Source organism: Suricata suricatta, chromosome 5 (genome assembly GCF_006229205.1).
Source record: "Suricata suricatta isolate VVHF042 chromosome 5, meerkat_22Aug2017_6uvM2_HiC, whole genome shotgun sequence".
Taxonomy (NCBI): domain Eukaryota; kingdom Metazoa; phylum Chordata; class Mammalia; order Carnivora; family Herpestidae; genus Suricata; species Suricata suricatta.
The window spans coordinates 99,734,363-99,761,667 of record NC_043704.1 but is presented as its reverse complement, the minus strand read 5'-3'; positions in this window follow the sequence as shown (position 1 = coordinate 99,761,667).

The following is a 27,305-nucleotide window of genomic DNA, read 5'->3' as shown; positions in this document are numbered from 1 at the left end:
TAGTAGGTCAAAAGTGGGTCCCTAAAAACCATATTATCTTCCAAAAGCATCATTTAGTGATAGATCTTAAACATACCGCTAACTCACTTCTCTTTAAATGCTTTGGGTTTTTTGTGTGTGGTTTTTTGCTTGTTTATTTTTTGTTTTTTGTTTTTCTTTTAGCTGTCTTTCTTCTGTTCATCAAGTTTGTTCTTTGGAGGACATACATCAGTCATTTTTTTCCCCCTTTCTTAACCTCCCAGTGATGGGCTAGTGAACTATCAAACTATCATGTACCAAGTCATTTTTTTCCTTATAAAAATATAACTGAAGAATTAGAACCTAATAATACTATTTTATCCATTCGCTGTCATATATTTACTATAAGCCAACAAATTTTTATGAGATTTTACCAGGCAGACACTGAGAGTCACTAGGGATATAATATGTGGCCAAAATAGACAAAGGATAAATGTATTTCCTGCACTCATTGAGCTTTTAGTGAATAACACAAAGATCAGTCAATTTCAAGGCCATGTAAGTGTGATGATAGTAAATGCAGGGTATTACAGTAACTCATGTAAAGTCCTGGGAGATTAGAGAGGCGCTGGGCAGGAAAGCCTTGTCCACTCAGAATAAAGGACTACTCTAGAAGTACATAATAAAAAGAAAAGAAAAGTGGTGGAAAGAGAAGAAAACACATGTACCTGGCAGAGAACACAATATAATAACTCAAAGAAATTTGAAATGTCTTAAAAATCATACTAAATATAATAGATATTTGAGAAACATTAATTTTTATTTTAGAAGCATAATTTCAATTTGTATGGAAAATATGTTCAGTAGACCTGGTGGGTAGGGAAACAATTATATTTTTGAGACTACTTTAATAATGCAAAGATGATGATTTATTGAATTTAAAAGGTGGTAGGGAGGGATAAAGAAGAGGAGACAGCTGTTTATTATTTCTAAGGGGCATATCATTCTAAAAATCACAACACGATTTGTTTGTCCCATCTCCTATTGATATTTCAGTTTTTCTGGTTTAGGGCTACTGTAAATAGAGTTGTTTTAAACAGTCTCGAATAAGTATTTTGTGGACCTGTGTTCCAATTCACTTGAATAAATAACTAGGAGTTGAATTGTTGGGCCATTGTAAGTTATTTAACTTACTAAGAAACTGCTACACTCTTTCCAAAGTGAATGTGACATATTACACAACCACCAAAAATCTGTGACAATTACAGTTGCTCCACCCACTCACCAATATTTCATATTGATTATCATTTTACTTTTTTTATTTTTTGAGAGACCGAGAGTGTGAGCAGGGGAGGGTGAATGATTCCAAAGTTATTGAGACTTAATTTATAGCCTAACTTTGTTAACATTTAGTGTAGACTGATAGGAAATTACTAGTGCATCTTCCTGATTCTGCAAACTTCATTTTATTTTATTAGAGCAGGCTGACCTATTTGGTTTATACATTAATGTTAGCTTGTGGCAATTGCTGTATGATGTGGTATTGCCTTTGAGGGCTTGTCCTTACCACGAGACGTTTCTCTAATCTTGCTATGTCATAAATTTAATGTTCACAGGACACTGGGTGACTCGGTTGTTAAGTGTCCAACTCTTGATTTTGGCTCAGGTCATGATCTCACGGTTGTGGGTCAAGCGCAATGTGTTGGGCTCTGTGCTCAGTGTGGAACTTGCTTGAAATTCTCTCTCTGCCTCTGCCCTTCTCATTCACTCCTGCTCTCTCAATGTGAATAAACCTGTGACTCCAATATATATTTTCTTTGCTTAATGAGACCATAGCCCTTTTTGGATCCATCTTCATGAACATTGGCATAAAAGGGTCCCAAGGCAGAAACCTAAAAGGATCTCAGTCATGAGTTTTCCTTCCTTCATGGATCACAATCATGAGCTGGCTATTGGTCAGTGCCTGCAAACTGTTGCCTAATATATTGTGTTTAGTTCTAGAAATAATGGTGGGTTTTTTTAATCTTCAAAATGTATCACTTTTTCTCATATATCAGCCATACATTATAATCCTTAAGTATATGACAGTCACACAATTTCTTCAGTAAGCCTAGGACTTCCATGAGTTTTCCTGAAGCTTACAGCTAGAGTAGTCAAGTATTAAAGCTTTCTCTACAGCTACATGTTCCTTTGATGTTTGGATTATCAAAAAAACAAAAACAAAAACAAAAACAAAACCTCACTGGATAATAAATCTTTAGCAAGTTCATTTCTATTCCTTAAAGTGTTAGCTGTGCTTTCTTTTTGATGAACACTCTGACTCCAGCTTGAACAAATTCTTCATCAGAATATCCTTTTCTTATACTTGATATCCTAGAGTGTAAGAAAAGACATTACAGTCCCTGGTGAGAACACCAACTTTCAGACTGATGTATTCAGGTTTATCTTTAAGAAGGTGTTTTATCTTGTTTACTGCTGAAAGTATAAGGGTGAGGACAGCCCAAGTGGGCTGAAGCAGCTTCTTACTGGTGGCCCAAGGCAGTGGCCCAGACTAATGAAGTCACCATTCTTATTACCCTAATGCCGTAGGCTGGAGCTCAGGCATCTCAGCCTTTCTCCATGGACATGGTGGCTGCCTAAAAATAGTTGGTTTTAATGGAAGAGTGCCAGGAGCTATTTCTGAAGTAAGGCATGTTTGCAAGGCCTCCCACCATCAGATGGCCACTGGCGTCTACACCCACTCAACCCCCACTCAATTTTTGCTTGAGCACAGACCCCTAAGGTGCCTGACTGACTGATATCAGGAGTGACTTGCCTTCTCATGCTAAAAATATGTGATTGTACCTTATGAAAATACTTATTATAGGAGTTTCTTCTTTTGTGATTATGGGAGCAAATATTACATTTCTCAAGAAACCTGTTTTTCTCCCCCTCAAGAAAACAGGCTATTGACCCCTGCTGACAAAAGAACTAACTCTTGCCTTTGCTATGCTAAAAACATTGCCTTGGATTTTAACGCTAAAGATACTTTCCTTCCCCATGTGATAAGCATCTAGTCACCTACATCAATCACTATTGATAAAGATTATGCATGAGTCTTCTACCAATCTATGTCCTGGGAAATTTTTACATGCCAAATAAATTATTGTCTAAGGCAATTGCCACTTCTGTTTTGTACCTCATATACTTTTTCAATAAATAAAGCTGACTATTGGGTCAGTGCAGAGATGCCTGCCTGGTGAGCAGAAAGAAGCTGAGGCTCTCTCACTCCCTTTTGCCGACACCGTCCATCCTTCAAGGAGCCCTGGGCCTGCTGGAGCTGGACTCCAGCAGAAGAGTAAGTCTGTTACCAGTTACTCTTTCATATCTAGAAGTAAAAATTCAGTCATACCTTTCGAGTATAGTTGAGGAAACTACTGAATAAGTATTTTCTCTTATCATAGGTTTGAACTTATATAACAATAAAGCTTTTGTAACCCTTTAGCAGGGAATAAGGTAGATATGATTATGTACATTTATGTAATTCTTATGAGTACTATTTCTGTCATCTGTAGACATTATAAAACTGATGTTTTAAAGTTGTTGTCAGTTTGAAATAATATATGCAGAGTACCAGTCACATTGGAAGCATAGAGATTTTAACATTTTCTCCTCCAATTTTAAAAATAATGTATATAAATATTAATTATTACAAATATTGAAGAGGTCTGTTGCATAAATGTTTTTATTTTTCTTCAAGTTTAATTTTTTTTAATTCCATCTAAGGGAATTATTACCGTAAGAGGTTAAATGTGGTAAATGGCACCTGGGTGGCTCAGTCAGTTAACCATCCAAATTTGACTCAGGTCATGATCTCACAGTTTGTAGGTTCAACCCCTATGTTGGGCTCTGTGATGACAGCTCAGAGCCTGGAACCTGCTTCAATTTTCTTGTCCCCCTCTCTCTCTGCGCCTCCCCTGCGTGTGCTCTCTCCCTCTCTCTCTCTCTCTCTCTCTTTCTCTCTCTCTCTCTTTCAAATAAATGAACATTAAAAAAGAAAAAACACTTTTTAGGGATGCCTGGGTGGTTCAGTCAGTTAAGCGTCCAACTTTGGCTCAGGTCATGATCTCACAGTTCATGAGTTCGAGCCTCACATCGAGGTCTTTGCTGACAGCTCAGAGCCTGGAGCCTGCTTCTGAATCTGTATCTCCCCTCTCTCTCCCCCTCCCATGCTCATGCTCTGTCTCTCTCTATCTCTCAATAATAAATAAGCACTAAAATTTTTTTGAAAATACTTTTTAAAGAAGTTAAATGTGGTAAAAGTGCTCAATTTCCTCATAGCAGTGAGTATGTACCTCAGATTATTATCAGAACTGGATTATGTATAAATCAACATTTTCTCACTTTTCATCTGTTCATTAAAGTCTCTCCCTATTTTAATATTATGTATTCAATTGTCCTTGAAAAGCAAGTCATTCACATCCATTTCAGAGTCCATGTTGTTCTACTCAGTCACCAATGCTACTCTGCAAATGCTCTCAGCCAAACCCCCAGAAAAATGTGTATAATGTATAATTCTTCAGTGTATTTTTAATTCAGTAAAAAGCATAATCTACATCCTTATCTTTCAAAATTTTTAAGCTTATATATATTTTTTCTTGTTGACCATATTTTCTTTATTTTCACTCCCTGTAATCCTTTCAAATAAATCCTTTTATTCTTTTCCTGTTGATAATCCTATAAGCATATTGTCTCTAGAGACCTTTAGTGTCCTTTGGAGTGACTTTGGAAATTTTCTCACTCTCATTTAGGAAGATGGAACTGATGGGGAAGGCAAACAAGGGTTTGCTTCTCTTTGTGCTTTATTAAGGCATACTACCGATAATAGTACTACAGGTTTGGCAGTTCAATTGTCAGCATAAGACAAGGCCAAGTGGCACTTTATAGAAGCAGCTTCAACACCTTATCATTGGGTATGATTCCATCCATCACTTTTCAGAATTTTTACCGTCTCAAAAAAAGACAAGTTCAATAGAAAACCCAGGAAGACCGATTGGCTAGTTTTCTATTTAAATAAAAGTCACATTACTTCGTTGCTAATTTCGTTTTGTTTTGTTTTGTTTTGCTTTTGCTTTTATTTTTTGTTTTTGTTTTGGTTGTTTGTGCCTCCTGGTCATTACTGTGTTCATTGTTGGACTACCTCATAAGAAACATAGGGGTTCTTGACCTTCTTCACCCACAGTTGTTGAGCATCCTGCATGAACCATGGTAATTCTTTAATGTTTGTCAGAAGTGTCCTAGTCTAGAGCTTCCTGATGCATTTAAATTTTGAAAACTTCCCCCCTCCCCAGAGACCTAGCCTGAGAGGGAAAGATTTTAATACCAAAGAGTAGTTTCAACTTTCTGTTTTCTTTTAATTTTTTTCATAAATTCATTGACCCAAAAGGAATTAGTGAACTTTAACTTTGTTTCATTATAGTAAATAGAAAACAAGAACTATCTGCCAATAAGGAGTAGATTTATTTATTTTTAATTTTTGTAATGTTTATTTTTGAGAGAAAGACAGAGTGTGATTGGGGGTGGGGATGCAGTCAGAGAGAGAGGGAGACAGACTCTGAAGCAGGATCCAACCCCTGAGCTGTCAGCACAGAGCAGGATGTGGGGCTCCAAGTCATGAACCATGAGATCATGATCTGAGCAAAAGTCGGACTTTTAACTGACTCAGCCACTCAGGTGCCCTGAGAAGTGGTTTTAAATAAATACAATGAAACCATCACAATTTTGTTAACTTCCCACCAAATACAATGCCTTCGGGAGGTTCTGATGGAAGGTTCTGACGCTAGGGCCTACCTCTCTTTTGTAAAAAGAGAGATTAGCAAGTCAGGAGTTGTTAAATACATGATCGTGCCAAAAACGGATATTCTCCATGATGCAAGCAGGATTGAAACTGAACTGGAAAGGGCTTCATTTTCTCACTGATGTAATCCAATGCAATTTAAAGCTGTCTCTTTAAAACATAAAATCACCTCTAACCCAGTACTTGTACTTGTCCCACATGTTTGGAGAGGCTACCTTGGGGAAAAATCTTCTTAATCCTAGAATATAGATCTTCTCCCCTATACCTTTACTAATCACTGAATACAAGGTGTTATTCACCTAAATACAGAGAACCCAATAAAAAACACTGTTCTTTGGAATATTTACTATTAAGGAAAACTATAAGTCAATTTTATTTTTTCTGATTGTGGTTTCAAGCATGGTGAACAAATATATTTAGTTTTAAGAGTCTTAAAGAAGCAATCAGGTTTAATCAGCATGACAGGTCATTACAAACTGCAATATTGTCTAGAAATTTAACAAACCTGAGGAGCAGAACAGGTGTTTTGAAGGAAGATTCAACTTTTTTTTAAACAGAAATTGGTCCCCAGTCATATATTTTATAATCATTTTCTTTAAGTGAGACCTTTAATGAAGCTATAGTTTCCTGAAGGCAATCATGATTTCCTAAAAGAAGATTGATACCTTCTATAAAAGTCACAGGCCCACTCATACACATACACAGAGATATGTGCATACATACAATAGTGCCCTGAGCAGAGTCCAAATACATCAGAAGGAATACAGAAGACTGCAAACCAAAAATAGACACCAAGTCTTAAGATATTTCACAATATAACATCTTCAAATATTAAAAAAAAAAAAAAAAAAGAAAAGAGAAAAGTGGAAACAAAGCTTCTGGAGTCACAGTTCTAATAGAGTGCATAGAAAAACTTCCATTGCAGTATTGTTCATCATAGCACACGTTTCCTTTCTAGGTCCAAAGCAATAGACTGAGCCTCTAGCAAACTCACAGAAACATCTCTATTTCTGAAAATAGGCTCAGGCTCAGCTCCAGACTTGCTTATAGGCAGAAGGAGCTCACAGTCTGATTTGAAGGGTATTTTGGGGAGAAAAGAAAACCAAAAAGATAAAACCCTTCCCCACAATAACTATTGATAATTTCCCATGCATCAATATATAAATTTTTGTGAGTTCTGTTTTATAGGTCCTTCTTTACCCTTATCTGCTCTAAACTCTTATTTGTCCTTAAGACCAGTCCAAATGATCTCTTTTGTGTCAGTTTTTGTGTTTAAACTTCTTTTGCCTGTGTTTCCACATCCCTTGTTGTAGGATTTATTGTTTCTTCTATAGTTTTTACTTGATTGCCTCCTTCACTAATCTAGAGGTAGTATTTTGAATCAGCTCCTGATAGGCTCAAATACCAGTTTGGCTTTTTAATTAGTTTGGGGACTTGGGAATGACTTTTTTTCTAATTTAATCCTTAAATTTTCATTTTATCTTTTAAAATATTAATTGCCTGTTTTCTTAATTAAAATTAAAATAATGTGATTTTATTTTTTTATTTTTTTAATGTTTTTTATTTATTTTTTTGAGAGAGAGAGAGACAGTGTGAGCAGGGAAGGGTCAGAGAAAGAGGGAGACACAGAATCTGAAGACAGGCTCTAGGCTCTGAGCTACCTGTCAGCACAGAGCCTGACACGGGGCTCAAACCCATGAATGCGAGATCATGACCTGAGCTGAAGCCAGACACTTAACCTACTGAGCCACCCAGGCACCCCCATTATTATTTTTCTAAAGATTAAATAACATATGCAAAGTGTTGAGCACATATTTGAGACTCTGTAAATGGTGATAATTAGTGTTGGTATTTCTTTAAACTTTGAGTTTAGAAAAAGGGGCACTTTTTATCCTTATGAGCTATAAAATTAGTGTCTATAACTTACTTATATGTCTATTATGTTCTTTATCTGTATATGAGACCTACCATCTAAGTTTATTATTTGAAAAGGCACAAGGAAAGTCTGAGACCTCCAACAGCACTCCCTACTCCCCAGTGTCTTACTTCGTGCTTGGCACATGCTCTGGCTCAAGTAATATGTGAGGTTTCTAAGTGAGCTATACAGTCAGCTGATTTGCATAGGAAAAACCATTCAAGGCATGAAACATCTTGAAAGGACACAGGTCTGAACCAAACTGACTCCATGACAGGCTTCAAGTTTCCCCTCTGACCTTGGAGGCCTAGGTGTCAGTTTCTCAGAATCATTAGACAATAGAAGGGCACACCTTGCCCAAGGCAGGAGGGACCACCCTTGTAACACCCAATTAGGAAAGGCCAGCTAACACCCTTAACATTCCCAAGGGCAGGCCTAGAGATAGAAGCTGTAGGTAATCACTTATTGCTTAAGGCTAGTTACACCCTATGTGACAGTCCTGGGTCCTCTCTGTAATTGGTTGATACTCTACATGTTGTGATTGGGTCCCGCCTTAAGTAACGAACACTCTAAGCAATGTGGATGGTTAAAGTTACTGCCAATGATGTTATGCGATAATGATTGGATCACTGTACCTGTGTCACAATGTCCTGTAACTCCCCCTTCCCAAACCCATAAAGGCCCTGCCCCCCCCTTTGTCTGGGGCTCTCAGCACGGATCCACTGCGCTGGGGAGGTCTGTGAGCCCGAGCTGGAGCCCATGATGATAATAAAGCCCTTTGCTTTTGCATGGGTGACTCAGTCTCCCTGGCGGCCTCTGGTTTTTGGGGACGATATTGAAATCTGGGCATAACAATCTCAACTTCATAATTGGATAGTTATGTTGTTTGTATGATACTTTTCATGAGCACACGGTTCAAGGCATTTCATAAATAAGGACCATATAATTTGTTAAAGCAGGAAGTCTGTTAGTACATGATGGGCTTGTAAAGAGAGTGAATGAATTAATTACAGGACCTATTTGACTGTTTATTTTATATATTTGATAAATTATGTATTATTACTATTTCTCCACTATATCCCTTTTAAAATTACATACATATGTCCATGTGTATGTCTCCCTTTTCTGGTCAGTTATATTATAGTTTATAAACTACAACTACACATCTTTAATTCTTACAGCCACTTTCTGGAATTGTCTCTATTAGCTTCAAATCTGTCTCCTTTCCCTCATTTGACCAAGAATATCTGGGGCTTATTAAGTCCAAAAGATATCAGACCTGATTCCAAATACTAGACTGAAACGGGATGATGTTGAAAAGACCACCAAATGCTGAATAGAAGCGAGGCATAATTTTATTTACAGTCTGGCCAAACCTGATCCCCTGATCTTAAGGAGAAAAGTGCAGAGAATGGCCACTGCGAACAAAGGCGGCAGTGAGATTATATGGACAGAATACATCACTATTTAGTTAACCAATTACAATCCATAGCATTCCATGGTAGCCAATTACATTGTAATACACAAATACTAGTTTTGGCGGGGACCTATGATTTTAAAGTTCTTCATCTTTTTAAAATGACCATAGTTAGACTTCTAAGATATCTCGAGACAATGACTAAGCGATTTTTCACCAGGTAACTCTGTCTCTGCCAGGTCTTAGTAAAGGGTGGGGTTGCTTAACAGAGTCTTGAGAAACAAGTTAGTTGCACCTTAAGGGCTTTCCAGAGTCCAGTTGCTCAACCTTTAATTATTTACCAGAATGGGAGTTTAAACCAAACTTATATACAGTAAGTTCTCTGATATCCAATAAACTGACCTATAACATAGACATACAGAGAGAAATACAAAGTGTAATTCATTCACAGTATAAAGCTTTGGCCTTTGTCATTTGGTGCTGGTGATGACCACTGTGTCCGTAGCCACAGGGAAGATTTCTCCCGTAGAGTTGAAGGTTGTCCCTCTCATGTCCTAGCTTAGCCTCTGCGCTACCTCCCCTTCACAGTGCCACTGTCTGTCCTCTCCATGCAGTCCCTGGGCTATTTACTTAAATGGAGAAAATGCATACTTCTACTACACCAGAGCTGTCTGTGTCACCATAAAAATACCAGGATTATTAAGAACACAGATAAAAACATTCAACATTCATATACTTCCAAAGTAAGTCTAATTCTCACCCACGTCTCCTTTTCTCTACATGACTTCAAGTGTAAACTAATATTTGCTCACTTGCACAACCAGGAGGAGACACTCAAGTTACTCTAAACCTACAGCTGTGTTGAGCCATCGTGACATTTTGTGTCATCTGTCACAGATGATATTGGAATGCCCCCAAACATAAATATATATGTTTATAGATGAAATAAGCTCATATAATATTTTGTTCCTGCAATTGAACACAATGCCTGATATATATATATCAAATATTGATTCAAGTGTAGAAATATAGAAGTTTATTAAGTATAAATTATTTTATATATTTTATAGAGAATGTGTTCAATTAATTTTAGTTATATCCTTAACTCAAATTTATAAAATATGTGTGTATTATTTACCAGAGACTATGCTAAGTTCTTTACATAAATTTTCTTTTTCTCATTATATCAATTATATGTAGTGAACATTATCATTTCCATTTCACGGGAAAGTGAGTCTTAAAGGTTTAGTTGAATTGCTCATAGTGGCTAATGGAACCAGGATTTGAATCCATTTCTTTCTGAATCTAGAAGCAAAATGTCTAATCAGAATGGCAATATTTAACTCTCTGCTCATTAAAATGCAAATATCTCCTCAATGAATAATGTAATAACTCCTATGATCTTATTATGAATGTGTTTCTTAGATTGCTTTCCTCTGTGGTGTAACAAATTGTGTATTAGGAAGGCACCATTTGTTGGCAAAAGAAGGAAATATTTAATTGGTAGAACAAGAGAGATGGAGGACCAGCTAAGCCAAAATCAGACAATCTGACATCCTTTATTATTCTGCTTTTCTCAGAGATACTAAGATTCAATCAGTTTGAAAATGAGCATTTTTAGGAAATAAGTACATTCACAGTTTCATTATATTGATAAACATCACACATACAGACACACAAAGATACAGAAACATGCCACGCTGACATGCAAACTCAGTACAGATGAATTAAAGTAGTATAGATTTTTTTTTTAGGTTTATTTATCTTTAAGAGACAGAGAGCAAGCAGGAGAGGGGCAGAGAGGGAAAAAGACACAGAATCTGAGGCAGGCTCCAGTCTCTGAGCTGTCAGCCCAAGGCCCCACACGGGGCTCAAACCCACAAACTGTGAGATACTTACCTGACTAGCACCCAGTTGCCCCAGTAATTTAATTTCTGTTTGTTTTTAATCTCCTTTGCCTGCCTATAATGTCTGGATTTTATAAAATAAGAAAATCAAAAATTTTGATGGCCAGTCTTTTTAATCAAAATTATGAACTCATTAGAAATTTTATGTAAAATATTGAGGTGGAATTTCATAAACGTACTATATTTGATATTCTATCTATCACTTAAAAGTCCTCCACACTTCAAAGGGCAATGAAGATTACACATGCACTTAAACATTTTAAGAATAGAATTTGGAAAATTATTCAAGGTTGTTTTTATTATTCAATGCATGTTTGCAATAACAAAATAGCAATGAGAGATAAAAGCATAAGGGTAAAACCATTTAAAATTTAAAATGAGATGTGATGGAGATGTTCGCTAATGCTACGGTAGTGGTCATATTGCAAGAAATGAGCGTATCAAATCAACACGTTGTACACTTTAAACCAAAGATATTCCAATTATATCTCAATCAAGCTGAAAAATACAATTTAAAATGAAATATCACTCAGGCATCATTTTTGTTGGTAGGTATTATATGGGTACTTAAACCATTTTAGAAATAAGAGCCATACTATTTCTAAGGGTTGGCTATGTTTTCATGTAGATTATGATGTCAGTGTATTTAATACTTATAGATAAGGATACTTGGGACTTACAAAGTTAAATTTCCAGGTAGTTTTTGATAATATGGTAAGATGTGGTTTTTATCATTTCAGTTACCTAGGAGAGTATTGAAAACAGTGATTTTGCCATGTTAATTTTTTAATTTCTAGTGCTTTTGAAAATACTGGACTTACAATAGCTAATAAGTAGATGAATGAGCTTTGAAATAATAAACATAAATACTAATATATTTACTTAAAAATTATTTTTGACCAAATGTTTCTTAATACTTACTTCAATGGCATTTAGTCATTTATTTAAAAATTTCATGACTTGCTATCGCATTCATTATATCACATGCATATGGCATTCAACTTGCCTTTGTAATAACCTGATTAATACATTTCAATTTCAGAGTTGAATATTAGCACTTAATATGAAGTTTAATATGCACTAATTACAGAGTTTGATATTTCCCTAATTCACAGCTATATTAACTTATTTGTAATATGGAAATTTTTGTACCATTTTCTTAGAGTATCACCACTGTTGAGATTACCATTTCCAGGCCTGAATGTAATGAGACATGTAACCAACCTCAGTGAAATCTCTAACTTTGATTAGTGTGACCTCTGTTTACCCTTTTTTGTTTGTTCTTTCCTTTAGTTAAGACACATGCTTCACAGCCAGTGGACCAATTCTGACTTATTCTCCAGTTTAAAACAAAGCAAAACAAATCAAATAAATAAATAAAGATAAATGCAAAAAAACAAAGCAAGCAAAAATATGAAGTGAAAATAAAATAAAATTAAAAGTTACTATGGGGTGCCTGAGGGGCTCAGTCAGTTGAGTGTCCAACTCTTGGTTTGGGCTAAGGTTGTGACCTCATGGGATCTAGCCCTGTGGTGGGCTCAGTGCTGGGTGAGGAGCCTTCTTGGGATTCTCTCTCTCCCTCTGCCTCTTCCCTGCTTCCTCTCTCTCTCTCTTTCTCTCTCTCTCTGCATGTCTGTCTCTCTCTCAAAATACATACATACATGCATACATACATATATGCACAATTTTTTAAAAGTTACCTATCTAAATTCATATCAATCTTTCCCCAAAGTTATTTAACTAAAGATTAATTAAAATACATAGAAAACATAATTTCTTAAGAATATTTAGTTATATCTGTTACCTACTGACACTCAGAAATTAACCATGGTCTTTGACCACTTTTTTCTTATATTGCTCTATATTCTTACATTTATGTTTGAGGTAAAGCTAGAAATTACAGAAAATTTAATTGTTTAATCATTTGGGGACACAAGTAATGAAAAGCAAAAACATCAAAATCTTGGTTGAGTCATTAGGATTTCATGCTTTATGCAGTTCAATCACTTGATTTAGACAGTGGGTAACTGAATGATTCTATTAATCAACATGAAGAATTGATTTCTCAATTACTTCTCCTTTTTGGAGAACATTTAACCAAATGTTTAAAAAAGGAGTTTGGGGGACAGTTAATCAAATACACTATTTAATTTTATAACTCCTGAAAAATATTTGAACAGTAAAAAGATACCACTTATCTTGGACTTTATGATTTAATCCTTTTTGCTGACCTTACTCTGATGCTTAAAAATATTTTCTGAGAGTTTCCCCAATACTTCAAGGCAAAGCAATGTAACAGAAAGGACTTTTTTTTTGATCCAACTGTGCCCTATTATTCTTTGACCTAACCTCTTCTCTTCTAAAGCTATCTTCATTTATATTGCTCTAAAGACATTTCCTCTCAGCTCTTATTATCCATTTATGCCTTCAGTCTTCACCCCTTAAAATTGCTCTTTTTTCCCTACCTCTCTACTGAAATTGCTCTCTCAAAGGTCATTAATGAGCTTTTATCCCCAAATACAACATACACTTTCAATCTTCCTATTTTCCTCAAACTATCTCTACTGTTTTGCACTGGAAACTACTTATTTGATTATCTCATTTGTTAACAGGGAAGAATGTGGTTAGATATCTGACTTTTGTCAACAAACCCCAAAAGAGGCATTACAGTGATGCTAAAGCTCATTAAACCTAGAGCTTAAAGACCATACTATTTCCAAAGTAGTTTAAGGACCTCATCAAGAGGAAGGATTCTGTATGTGTTTAATATTACAGTACATTAATATGATGGGCTCCATCATATAATCTACATTAAACAGGTCTCATCATGACCTTTCTGATTCCAGTTAGGCCACAAATTTTGTAAAGTTAATTTCTATCTATGGATTGGTTCAGACTCTCTGATTCTTAGTTTCATTTCCTAGTGGTGATCATCTGGTAGCCTAGTTCATCCTTTTTCCAGGAAGGCACTTAGAGGTTGCTAATTAGCAAATTAGTTGCTGTCCTTGATAATTAATACATACTTTATTAGTTAAAGGGTGAGGTGGCATTCAGATGGCATAAACATAGCACTTGGGAAGCAGGAGGCTGAAGACAGTTCAGTTGTATTTCTACGGGCTATAAGATTGTTACAGTAGTTGTCAATATTCTTGCTTTGCATAGGAGAGCCTCATTAAAAATATTACCAGTTACGGGGCATCTGGGTGGTTCAGTCAGTTAAACATCCAACCCTTGATTTCAGCTCAGGTCATGATCTCATGGTTGGAGGGTCTGAGCCCTGTGTCAAGCTCTGCACTGATGGTGTATAGGCTGCTCAGGATTCTCTCTCTCTCTCCTTTTGTCTCTGTTCCTCCCCCACTTGTTCTCTCTACTTCTCTCTCTCTTTTTCTCTCTCTCAAAATAAATGCACTTAAAAAATAAAAATAAAAATTTTACCGGTTGCCAACTGGTAATTTGCCATCATAGAATGTGTAAAGACAGTTCACCTAAGCGGTGACCCAGCAATTTCTATCACTGCCTGTGTATGCTATTGATAACTGATTTCTTAATTTCCATTTCTACTTATTTTATGTATATGTATATATTATTTTCATATATTTATATGATAACAATGAGAGGTATGTATAAATATTAGAGATAGAAGATTTAAGGAACCCATTTATTTATTTGTTTGTTTATTTATTTATTTATTTATTTATTTATTTTTGGCTTGTTTGGTTGTTAGAAACAGGTAGACAGGTAGACCTTCAGGCTAGCACAAAAACGTTTTATATTGGATAAATGTTCAGAACTAAGAAGAACCTAAGGATAAATATTAAATTGGCTAAACCTCAAGGAGAGTGGTTCTTTAGTCAATCCATTTCTTTTAGCCTTAGCAGTGAGTCATTGATGTAAAACCAACATTGTTGATATGAGTCTTATTTTTGCCTATCCTGTACTTATACCAACTGGCTGCCTTTTATTTCCCTGGTTATTTGCTACTGTTACTTCTTAGTTTTGTCTTCTACATGACCCATTATTATCATTGGTAGTTGCTATCCCTCAAACCCTATTAGCTACACCTTCTACTTGCTGACTCAGTCAACCTGAGTTTCTCCATTTACATTATTAAAAGTAAGACTTTCCTTGGCCAAATTTATTGCATCATGAAAATGTACTCATGGATCACCAGCCAGATTCTGAATTTATTACCTTTGGATAAGATATCTATCTCTGGTCCAAATAGCTTGGGTCATATGACATGATCACATGGTAAAATAAATGACAGAACTTATAAAGTGATGGCTATGGATGAGGCTGTGTTGATTAGCTTGAGCTGTTGCCAGAGATGCACCAGGCCAGACCGGCACTAATCTAACCATTTCCTGCTTCTTAAAATGCTTTTCTGTTTGTTTGTTTGTTTTTGCAACCTCTTGACTTTTTTTTTTTATATTACTGTCACTTTCCTATCTTGTCTCTGAAGAGAAAGAGATACCTCTTCTCTGAAAATTTTCTTCCTGATTTTCCTATGAAAAAGCACCTTAAGGTTTTGTCCCTGGATGTCCATTCTTTGCTCTTTTATTTTTCTCCAAAAATAATAATTCATATGAAGTTAGTGATAACATCTTTTATATAGTTATTGAGTCTATAATTTTACCTTCTACGATGCTCTGAAATGTCAAATCCACCTTTCCAGGCCCCAACTTGTTTACTCCACTTCTATATCTACCATGCTGATGTGCACTAGTTCAGAAACAAGCATGTTATTCCTAAAACCCTTAAGTAAATTTCTCATTCTGACATTAATATTTCCATTAATGGAATGGCAATTCAATTGTAACATGTTTTATCCTTGAACTGCCTTTAATACTCTTTCTTCATCCCTTACTTTTAGTCAGATGCATAGTGCTATGTATTACCCTTCTACATTATTTCTTGAGTCATCTGTCCTCTATTCTCATGCTCACTACTTAGTTCATGCCTTTATTATTAATCTTGGCTGGATAAACAGATTCAGTATCTTCTCCCTCTCCACCATCTATTCATCACTGTCACACTATCTTCCCACAAGAATTGCTGTTGTATAGTCCCCATCTCAGTAAGGTCTCAGTGACAAATAAATGGCACATTCAATTTGGTAATTCAAAGAGAGTTTAATAGAATTATAAGAGGTGCTAGATGAGTGAAGAAAGAACACAAGGGATAATACACACGTAAGGGTTCACATCCTAGTGTTTTTCCTATCTCTGTATCTGAAGAAGAGAGAGAAGGAAGTGGTTATTGAAACTCAAAGACACAGAGGGCTACGTGGAGAGGCTACCTGTCATTAAGAAGGAAGCCAGCCTCTCAGGAAAGTAATTTAATAATATAGCCTATCTCTCTCTCCTATTTTCCAGATACCTTGCCAGTGCTTCCGATTGGACACACCCAACTGGAAGCCTAAAGGCCGGGGATCTCATGAATGTGGCCCAGGTAGATGGATCTTCCAGGATGTAGGGCAGAGGATGTACCTGTAAAGGGCAAGTAGATCAGTTTAATCCCTCAAACATTTAATAGTTTTTCATGCCTACTAAAACAAGCACAGCATTTAAAGCCTTTCACTGAATGGCCTAAATCTTCCTGTTAACTTTATTGGTCAAATTGGACTGTAGGAATAATCTCCATACTTTTATATTTCTCTGTGGTATATGTCTTGCTCTTTATTGAAATACCTTTTTTCTTCCTCTGGCACATCTCTACCACTGCAAAAGTATATCTTCTTTGAGACTTGCTTCACCATTTCTCATTTACATTTCTTCCTCAATGTATATATAGTATGCGTACATTCAATTTATATAAATCTAACTTCTGTATTATTCAGACACTTATTTTATTCCAACTTGTACTTTGTGGTAGTCAGAATTTCAAGATGGCACTCAATATCCTCTCTTCTACCCCAAAGGTGCCTGCTCTGTGTAATTCCCTTGCTCTTGACTGTGAGCTAGAACTGTGAATATGCCTAATATACTGTAGGCATATATAATCCTATGATTATATGCCTTATATGGCAAAAGGATTTTCTAGATGTATTCAGTCAATTTTGAGTTAATAAAGAGGGAGATTATTCTAGGTGGACCTGATTTAATAATATGAATTCTTGAAAGACTCTAGAACCTTTCTTAGGAAATGTTTCTGCCATCCTTGCAGCCTAGGAGAGGGACTGGCAAGAAATGGTGGCTAGCCTTTAGTAGGTGGGAATGGCTCCCTGTTGCCAACTAGCAAGAAACCAAGAATCTCTGTCCTATAGTCATGAAGAATTTAATTCTACCAATAATTCATGAGCCTGGAATAAGATAATGACCATCCAATGAGACTACAGCCTTAGCTTGTCCCTTGCTCTTAGTCTGTTGAGACCGTTAGAAGAGGACCCAGCTAACTTGTACCCAGAATCCTGACCAATGGAAGCTGTGAGATAATGTTGTTTTTTTTTTCAAGCTACTGAGTTTTGGTAATTTCTTAAAAGCATTATAAAACTAATGTATACTTCAGTTATGTCTATATCTATCTAACCCGTTACATACATATAAATTTCTTGAAAGCTATGATTACATTTTATTTCTAAAAGATTATAATTATTTGAATAGATGGCATAAAATATATATAACACAACTGAACAGTAGTAAAAATTTCCAAATGTTTGAACGTTGTGTGATATGTGTCAAACCCTATTTATGATAGAACCAACATATTCTCTGAAACACCTAAAATACATTGCATTGAAATCGTACCTAAATGAGTTGAGCCATCCCAGTGAAGAATGTAAATTGTTGTGCTCAAAGATTAATATTGTAGTTTGTCTTATGTCATAAGTGCATAATAGAGACTAGAGTAGATTGGATAATGGCTTCCCCAAATCACTTCAAATCGTACATTATTAGATTGTAGATTGTAGATTATGGGATATCAAATATCAACTTATCCAACTTATTAACTTTGTCAATGACAAACAATAATACCTTCTAAATGGCCCAAACCATAAGTCAGCTACAGAGTGTAGGTAAAGATTCAAAATTTGTGCTTTCCCACATTGAGCAACCTTTGTCACCTCCTTCTATACCCTGCTTAGAAAGACTGGCCCAAACAGACAGATGCAGAGCCACAGGTTCCTAAATGGGTTGAAAATACCAGATGATGAAAAAGAAAATTTAAACTGAGTTACAGCAATGAAGTTTCAAGGCAGCAAAGTATTGTCTGGGTGGAAACAGAGGGAATAACATTGATTTTAGAGAGGAATAGGAAAGTCGGTTAGTGTTTCCTTTGTTTTGTTTTGTTTTGTTTTGTTTAAGCTTAACTATCTCTATTGTAGCTAAAAACATTGTCTTTTATACTAAGCAAAAAGTTCAGGCTTTTAAAGGATAAAAATTTTAAAAAGCAGTCTTCCAGTCAGAAATATCAAATAAAGAATGCAGTTAGATTTGATAGTATTGAGTGGTCAAGGGAAGATATTTCAAAAATGAACACTGAACCGATTTGGAGGCAACAGAAGGAGTTAGCACTTCAAAAGATGAATGATTTTAAAGTTAGCATTTCCTTTCTACAAATAGAGACAGAGAACAGAAGGCAGATGCTGTCTGATTATCTCAGATTCAGCTAAAGGAGGATGTCATTTGTTACTCCAATTCACAGGAACCGCATAAAGCAGTCAGAACAGAAGCATATTCTCCTTGCCTGTGCCGTGTTAATCATCATTACATCTCTCCTGATCACTCCAGGAAGAAAAGTTACAGATGTGAAGGGAACGGGGCAAACATAAAAAAAGAGAACTATGCTCTAGATGGTTTTCTCTCCTGCAGATGAAGTTGAAATGAAATTTTATAATTTTGTAAATATAATGTGAAGCTATGTCTATCTATATGTTAGTCACATTCTAATAAAATAAATAAAAGATGAGATCGATATCCATTTTGACTTCATTTTCTACTTTTTCTCAGAACACTTAAGGTTTGAGAGCAATGTGAGACAACTTCATTTGTTTCATCTTGTTTTTGGGCTTTGCACTGGAGGACCGCATTGCACTTGGACTTGGATTCACTGTGGTATTTTAGGAAATCATTTTTACATTAACTCAGTGAGATTCAGAAAATCTTGAGTTTCCAGTTGACTTGAGAATACATTGGGAAATCAGCTGGATAGCAAGGGTATCCAGAGCTTACCTCATGTTCATTTAGTGTGAAGATATGTCTTTTCTATTTTTTTTTTATTCTGTTTTAGAGAGAAAGCACACAAGTAGGGCAGAGGGACAGAATCTTAAGCAGGCTCCATGCTCAGCATGGAACCTGACATGGGGCTCGATCCAACAACCCTAGAAACATGACCAAAGCCGAAACCAAGACTCAGACACTTACCCAACTGAGCCACCCAGGCCTTCTGTCAAAAAGAAAACTGGGGTGGGGGAGGGTCGCCTGGGTGGCTCAGTAGGCTAAGCATCCGACTTCGGCTTATGCCATGATCTCATGGCTTGTGAGTTGAGGCCCCTCTTCCGGCTCTGTGCGGACAGCTACCTCAGAGCCTGCTTCGGATTCTGTGTCTCCCTCTCTCTCTGACCCTCCCCTGCTCATGCTGTCTCTCTCTCTCTCTCTCTCTCAAAAATAAATAAAACATTAAAAAAAAAAAGAGAGAGAGAGAAAACTGGGGGCAACTGGGTGGCTCAATGGGATAAGCCTCTGACTTCAGCTTGGGTCACGATATCACCATCCGTGAGTCGGAGCCCCGCATCGGGCTCTGTGCTGAAAGCCCCTCCCCCACCTGTATTCTGTCTCTCACTCTCAAAAATAAATACACATAAATTTTAAAAATTTTAATATCTTGAACTTTTTTACATACACTTTTAAGATATAAAATGAATTTCAAAGGTTATTTTCATGGTTGCTTTTAAAGAAACCTACATGGATTGAAGGTTTAACTTTTACCAGTTAAAGAAAGTTAATGTGATGTAAGCTACTGCATATAATGACACAACTTCCATTACTTTATTTAGTCAAATTCTAAGAAACACATGCTGATCTTTGCTTATATAGCAACCTGAAACTACTATAAATCCACTTACAATTTGTCTTATTTACCGCATTAAGATTAGTGGTACACCTTACTGCATTTCTCAAAAGAAGTAACCTCTCTCAAACTCCCTTCATCCTGTGAGTGAGGTGTAGCAGACCGACCATGGTTTCTAGATCCTCATGTTATCAAATAAAATAAATTGTTGCTATTAAATGTAAGTTAAATGTAGAAATTCAGTGCTACTATCAATGAAGAAGAAAGTCAATAGACACATTTCAGATTACAGAATGTGGAGTAATCCATCATACTCTTTTCTCTCAGTAAAGTAGAGAATATTACTGATATTGCTGTACATAACTTCGTTTCATAAGGTTAAGGGCATTCTTTCCTGAGTAATGCCTGAGAAGGGAAAGAATGACAATTTCCCTTCCCAGGGACAAGCATATGGCATATGGGTGTGCAGACTTCTGATTCCTGTAGCCCTGATAGTTTAGGGCTCAAAAGAAAAATCAATAACATTAGCCAACCTTGTATCTAACTTTGCAGTTCATGATTCTTTTTTTTTTTTTTTTTTGCATGAAAGATGGTCTTTACTTCTTCCTGTGAGCTGTGCCCATGCTTACAGGGCCCCCCACTGTCATAGCACATCCCAGTGGAGAGCAGTAGAATTGTGCAAGGCAAGAAGTTCTGGGCACACTATTATTTTCAGTTAATGGAATAAATACTCATTTTGTGCTCAGAAAATCTGAAGTTTTCCAACTGTGCACATTTCCAGCATATTTTATATGCGTGCACACATACACATACAAAGATATTGTCTTTTTGTTTTTTCTATTATATATTCTATTTTTCAAATAGCAAGTATTCAATAAATATTTTGAATAAATTATAAAATCAGTATATGCATATGTTTAAAAAATACGTTTTTAAAGGGTTCAGTACAAAGAAAAATAAGAGAACTCCCTCCCATTTTCCCATTCTTTGTAGTGTTCCCTGAAGTAAGCACTTTAATAACTCTTCTAATTATTTCTTATTCTGTTTATCTCTGTAACTCCAAATAAGTTTTTTTATTACCTCTATTTCTCAATTAATTTGCATAAGAATTATCTATTAACTTTTTTCTTGATTGAATCCACTGAAGACTCCCCTTCTGATCCTCATATCTATCATTAAAATAGGCTTTGAAGTCATAATTAAGGATATGAAAACTCAACATCATGTTTTGCTTCGTTTTATTCCTGTTTCTGTACTCTTTCCATATTTTGATACGGGGCAATTCAATTTCCTCTGAGTATCCCCCCACATCCCACAAAGTGCTCAGACTTCCCGTGTAATTTAGGCAGCTTACTTTCTGTTACCGCCGCATAATTACCTGCCTGAGAATTAACCAGTATTTCTTGGATATTGTCTCTCTGTTCTTTTATTTTTCTTTGTGTCAAAGTGTGTAGATGACTTTTTAAAAGATATCTGGTAATGAGATTTTGTATATGACTTTTCTTCCTTTTCTTGAATAATTCTAGGGTCATCTCTTCATTCTTGTGGTGTTAAGAAAATTTACAATTATGTTAGTAGACATATGGGCCATTTTTACATTTACTGCATTAACCCTTAGACAATTATTTCAATGTGAAGATTTGGGTCTTCTTTCTACTCTTGAAATCAAAGCTAGACATTTTTTTTATTATAATTATACCCATAGTAGTTTTTCTATAAATGTTCTCAAAACCCTTACTGTTTTGTTAGTAATCTTCCTCTAACTTATTTTTTAGATACTCGTTAACTAGATTTAAGCACCATATATTACTCTTCTGACTTTCATCTTATATTTGTCATATTTGTTTTCTCCATATTTTAATCCTATATTTTGGAACGTATCTTTCTATCTTATTTTTATTTTGACAGTGGTATTTTTAACTTTAAAAGGTTTTTTCTTATTAATCACCTTGGCTTTTCCTTGAGTTTATTCATTGATTTATTGTGCTTTTCAATGTTTTCTCCTACCTGTTGATACTCATTATGCAAATGAAAATTTATTCAAACATGAGCCAATTAGTAATGTGTGAGACAAATGATATTATCATACCTGTAATCTGAAATAATATGGGCAGAAAGATAATGACTGACAAATAGATTAGAAAAGTTATCAGAGTTTCATTTCCTGTGCTATATAGGAATTATTCCTAATAATTATTATTCCTAATAATTCCTATATTATATATATAAAAATCTTGACAAAGAAAAACTTTAGTGCCAATATATTAACATAGACAACTTTTGTAATAAATTTTCTACTTATTGATATGACTTATATTTCAATTAAAATAAATTTGAATATGCTTTGTAGAGGTAAAAAATCTAACAGATTCAAATATGAAATTATTTTCAGATTTCTTTTGATAAATATATAAATTTCTTTCTGCAACCTGATAAAAGATATACTGTGTGCTTAAAGTCAGTTGAAACAGAAAACAGTAGCTCACTAATGTGTATCCCAGGGGTAATTAATTCAACTTTTTGTAGAGATTTCAGACACTAATTTACTATAGAGTGAGGGAGTATTCAAGGGAAGTCTTCAACATTCTCTTTTACCCCCTTAATCCTTAGGTGAATATATATAAACTGAGATATGCTTTGGAAGATATTATTTTATGTTAAGAGAAAGGAATTGATGTGTATAAATATTCACAATTTCCATTTGAAATTCTGAATGTTAGAGTGCCTGCATGGCTCAGTCAGTTAAACTTCAGCTCAGGTCATGATCTCACACTTTGAGCGCTTGAGCCCCGCGTCGGGCTCTGTGCTGACAGCTCAGAGCCTGGAGCCGCTTCAGATTCTGTCTCCCTCTCTCTGACCCTCCCCTGCTAACGCTGTCTCTCTCTGCTCAAAAATAAATAAAAAACATAAAAAAATTAACTCTTCAAATTCCATATTGTGAAACATTATAAATAATCAAATTAGTTATCCAAGAATAATAAACATCTCTCTACTTCACTTATTAACTCAATTAGCATGTGTTACCATCACAGGATACCTGAAATTCTAGTATTTTTTTTAATCAATAGGATCAAGGGAAATTAAAAAGTTAAATAGCCCTTTCTATCTTTAGGTAGAAAAACATTACAGAAAATTAATTTACTACATTTTAAGTAATTTTATATTGATTCTCTAAGTTACGTTTGGACCCTATATGACTAGAAATTGTGTTAAGTGCTGTGCTCGTCGCAATGGCTACATACAAAACTTAAATTGTTTTTAACAACCACTAAAAAAATCCTTAGCCATGCAACTAATATTATATTATATAAAATATACATATTCAATATAAGTCTAGATGTATATATATAATTATTTGGTCTTCTCTGTAAAAACAATATAAAACAAACAAAGAGAAAAAAATGTAGGCCTAACTTTTATGACAATTGTTTTTCAACAAACCTATTAAGCACATTATGTCTATGATAATATGTAAGCCCTACAGAATTTTTACACATGAACTCATTTTTCTAGAATTCAAGACTTAGTGTGGGAAATACATATTATAAACTCCCAATTATACAAGGTAGAATAAAACAAGTGTACAAAGAGGTACAGGATGTGATAAGGGAGTTATTGTAATATTTTGGATACAAATAAGGAGTTTCAATTGTCTGTAAATAAAAAAGCAGACAGATATTGGGGTAGATATTATTTCAATAATTACTTATAGTCAAGCACACGGTTGGCATGTAATACAACTGCATTTCTTTCTCTCTGTACTTTCCACCTCCAAAAAAGTAACATAAAAATTAGACTTAATAAGTAATTATTACAAAAGCAGAATGCAAAAAAAAAAAGCAACATTGAAATGTTTACTCCATCTACAATATCCATAGGTTGACATAAAGTTGATAAAAAGTGACATCAAGAAATACGAGGTGGCAAAGATAGCTAGCAGCCTACCAATGATCCACGCTGTCTTTTTCGTACAATAGAATTATTTCTACGAAGTGGCTGCCAATTCAGGAACTACATTTCCTAGCACTCTGGCATTTGGGTGGGGCCATCAGATTAATTTCTTGCCAGAAGAATGTGAGCTAAAGTAATGTATGTTTTTGTTCCTCCTGGGCTGATTTATTGTTGTTATTGCGTGTATTTAATAGTTTTGTTTTCGTAGAAGTAGGTGTGCCTTCTCCAAACTTTTTTTTTTTTCCTTTTAAATTTGGATGCAGAGGATTCAAGACTTGTAGGCTTGGGAACTACAGTATGGAAAGAATCTTGCATCTTGCATAGCTACTTGGAAGAAAAGTCTACTGCACTATCAATAGACTGTTAATATGAGCAAGACATAAACTATTTGATAAACATCTAATATACAGCATTTTTGTTGTTTTTACTGGGACTAGTATAGTAGTACTTACTAATATCCTACAGTTCTTTTAACATAAGCCAAGAATATAGGAATAATAATTTATGACTGAATGTGGTAGAAGTAAACAGAGAGCTATTTTGTAATTTAAATTAAAAAAATTTACTGCCTGGATCTTGGGTTGGCAAACATGTTTTTAAAGGGCTAAATAATACATTGTTAGGATTTCTAAGACAATGTTCTATGTCACAACTGCTCAACTCTGTCATTGTAATGCAGAAGCAGTCACAGTTACTACATAAGGAGATGGGAGTGGTTGTGTAGCGCCTGAAGGGCCATTGTTTCTGGACCCCTGGCTTAGCCTCGGCACAGTGTCTCCATCTGGTGGTAGCAAATTAAATTGCAATACCTAAATGATGTAAGTAAATTTGAGGAATTAAAATAGTTGAAGAATGAAGTATACTTAAAGTCATAAAGTACACGTGTATGTAGAGATGTTATTATTTTTTTACACATACAACTGCTCCCTCCAGTATCTCAAGAGTTGATAATCCAGCTCCTAGTAAAACTGTGCATAGCACTTATTTCTTTATTTTGCAAATATTTTATTTTTAAAAATCAAGATCATTCCCCAGAAAAATACGGGATTTTTTTTTACCTATTTTGTGGCATAACTTTTAGCATATTTTACATTTGAATAACAGAAATGACAAAGGAAAAGCTAACTTTTATCATATGAGTTTCTGTCAGACTCCATGTGTTCAAATAAGGTAACAATTTGGAAGTGGGAGTAGAGTAAGGTTCAGAGATGTCCATAATGGTATCTGCATTTCCATCATATTTTATGGATGATTCTCTCATTGCTTCAGGGTTGAAATAACACTTATGTCTGTAAGTAATAATAATAAAGAGACAGGATTCATCAATATGGTAGCATACTGCCAACCCACCTGAGTCGAGGCTCTATACCAGTTAGAAAGGTTTATGATATTAACGGATTCTATGTATTTAAAACTGTGTTATTAGTTCTTTTAATATCAAGATTAATTTAAAATTTTAAAAATTGAATTTGTTCAAAGACAAGTAATTATTGCTAATGGAAAATATAGTCTTAATCTGAATATCCTAAAAAACAAAAGAAATCTCAGTTTTCTTTCCTTCAGGCCAATCTCCAAATTTTAAATATTTCATTAATACCCTTAACCTCATAAAACTTTTGAAAAGAAACACATTACTTGGCCAGTAAAGTTTATTTTTGAAATCCTCATTAAAGTATGAAAATGTATGAAAAGAGGTAAAATTTGCTACTGAAAATGTTGCTTTGCAACATGTCAATTACTACTGTTTTACCCATCCTTGACAGTTCAACCACTATCTGAACTGTTCCTTCAGTGATTTATAACTATTTGGATTCAAGTGGATGTCCCTTCAGTGAAACCCTCCAAAATTATTGTCCAACGCACTTAAGTGTATAGTAAAGCTTTTTTTGTACAATGTAAAAAGATAAAAAAGTTAATTCAGTGTTTGATAGTCAACAAGAAGACCAGTTTAGGAAAAATAAATTTTTAGTATCTGAGAGTAATTGGAGATAAGATTTAAAATTTAATTTGTTGTATATAGACTTTAACTTACTGGTAATAAAAACATTGTAGAATTTTCAGAATGGGAATAATATGATGGGCCCAAATTATTCATATATTAATGTAAAGGGAATGCATTGAAAAAGAGAAAGAATATATGCACATATATGTATGTGGATAGAAGGGTGAATGGATAGACATGTTTGTGACTTTTTTCTAACCAGTTCTTTGTTTCTCCTTTGCATTATTTCATACGTCTTTTATATCACCAGATGACACAGGATCTGGTGATATTCTGGGATCATAGGACATTTTTAATCAATACTCACTGAACTGGAAGGAATCATATTGTTAAATCATATGCTTTATTGTTAAATCAAAATATCCTTAAGGAGTTATTTTTCTGTTCATGTGTGGAAAATCTGATTGTCTCTGTAAAGATGGACCAGGAATTACATAGATGGATGGACACAAAACCAATATAGACCATCATACACCGAACTGAACAATTGAACGTTTTTATCTAGGATGCTTACACTCACTACATGAACCTCTGTAATTAAAATGACTTATTTTTATAATACACAATTGAATTTACTAATAACCCTAACATGATCAATATAATGGGTGAAATTTGGGTTAATTTGAACATGAAATTGCTTGTTTCCTAAGGTTAAGATTGAATTAAGATATTCATTTCAAATGGTGATTATATAAATGAAAATAATCACCTTCAAACGAAGTTTAAAAAAGGATATGCAAATAGACATCAAATGTGATTCTTTAATATTACTTTCTAACTAAGTAGAGATATACATACTTCATATCGTCTTATACCAGTAGTTTTTGGTAAAAGAGTTTTCCACCAGAAAATAATTTTATTAAAGCTGAATTCCTGTTTGATTTGTGTATTCTTCCTGATAGACCAATGGTGGCCAGGAGTTTGAGGAGTATGATGGATTGAAAAGTAGTGCACAAGTAGGCATAACTTTGAGTAGATAATGAAAGAAAATGCAAAATGCTTATTGATTCATGATGTGGTTTCATCTTAGCTTGGGCAAACCATGCAGTATTTAACGCATAGTAGCAGAATATTTACTATTGAAGCTTGAAAAGATGTGAGTTCTTTGTGTGCAATCTTTCATTTATGCATGTGAGAGGGTTTTCTTTTCTTAATATTTTTACATTGTAGTACTTGTTTTCCTTGTTGGGGGTGTTTGCTTATTTAATACATTTCGTCAAGGACAGAAATTACATGCTGTTTGTTTTCCCCATAGGAAGTGTGTCTTGGGTTTTTCCCTTATTATTTTCTTTACTTTTTTTCCCCCCTCA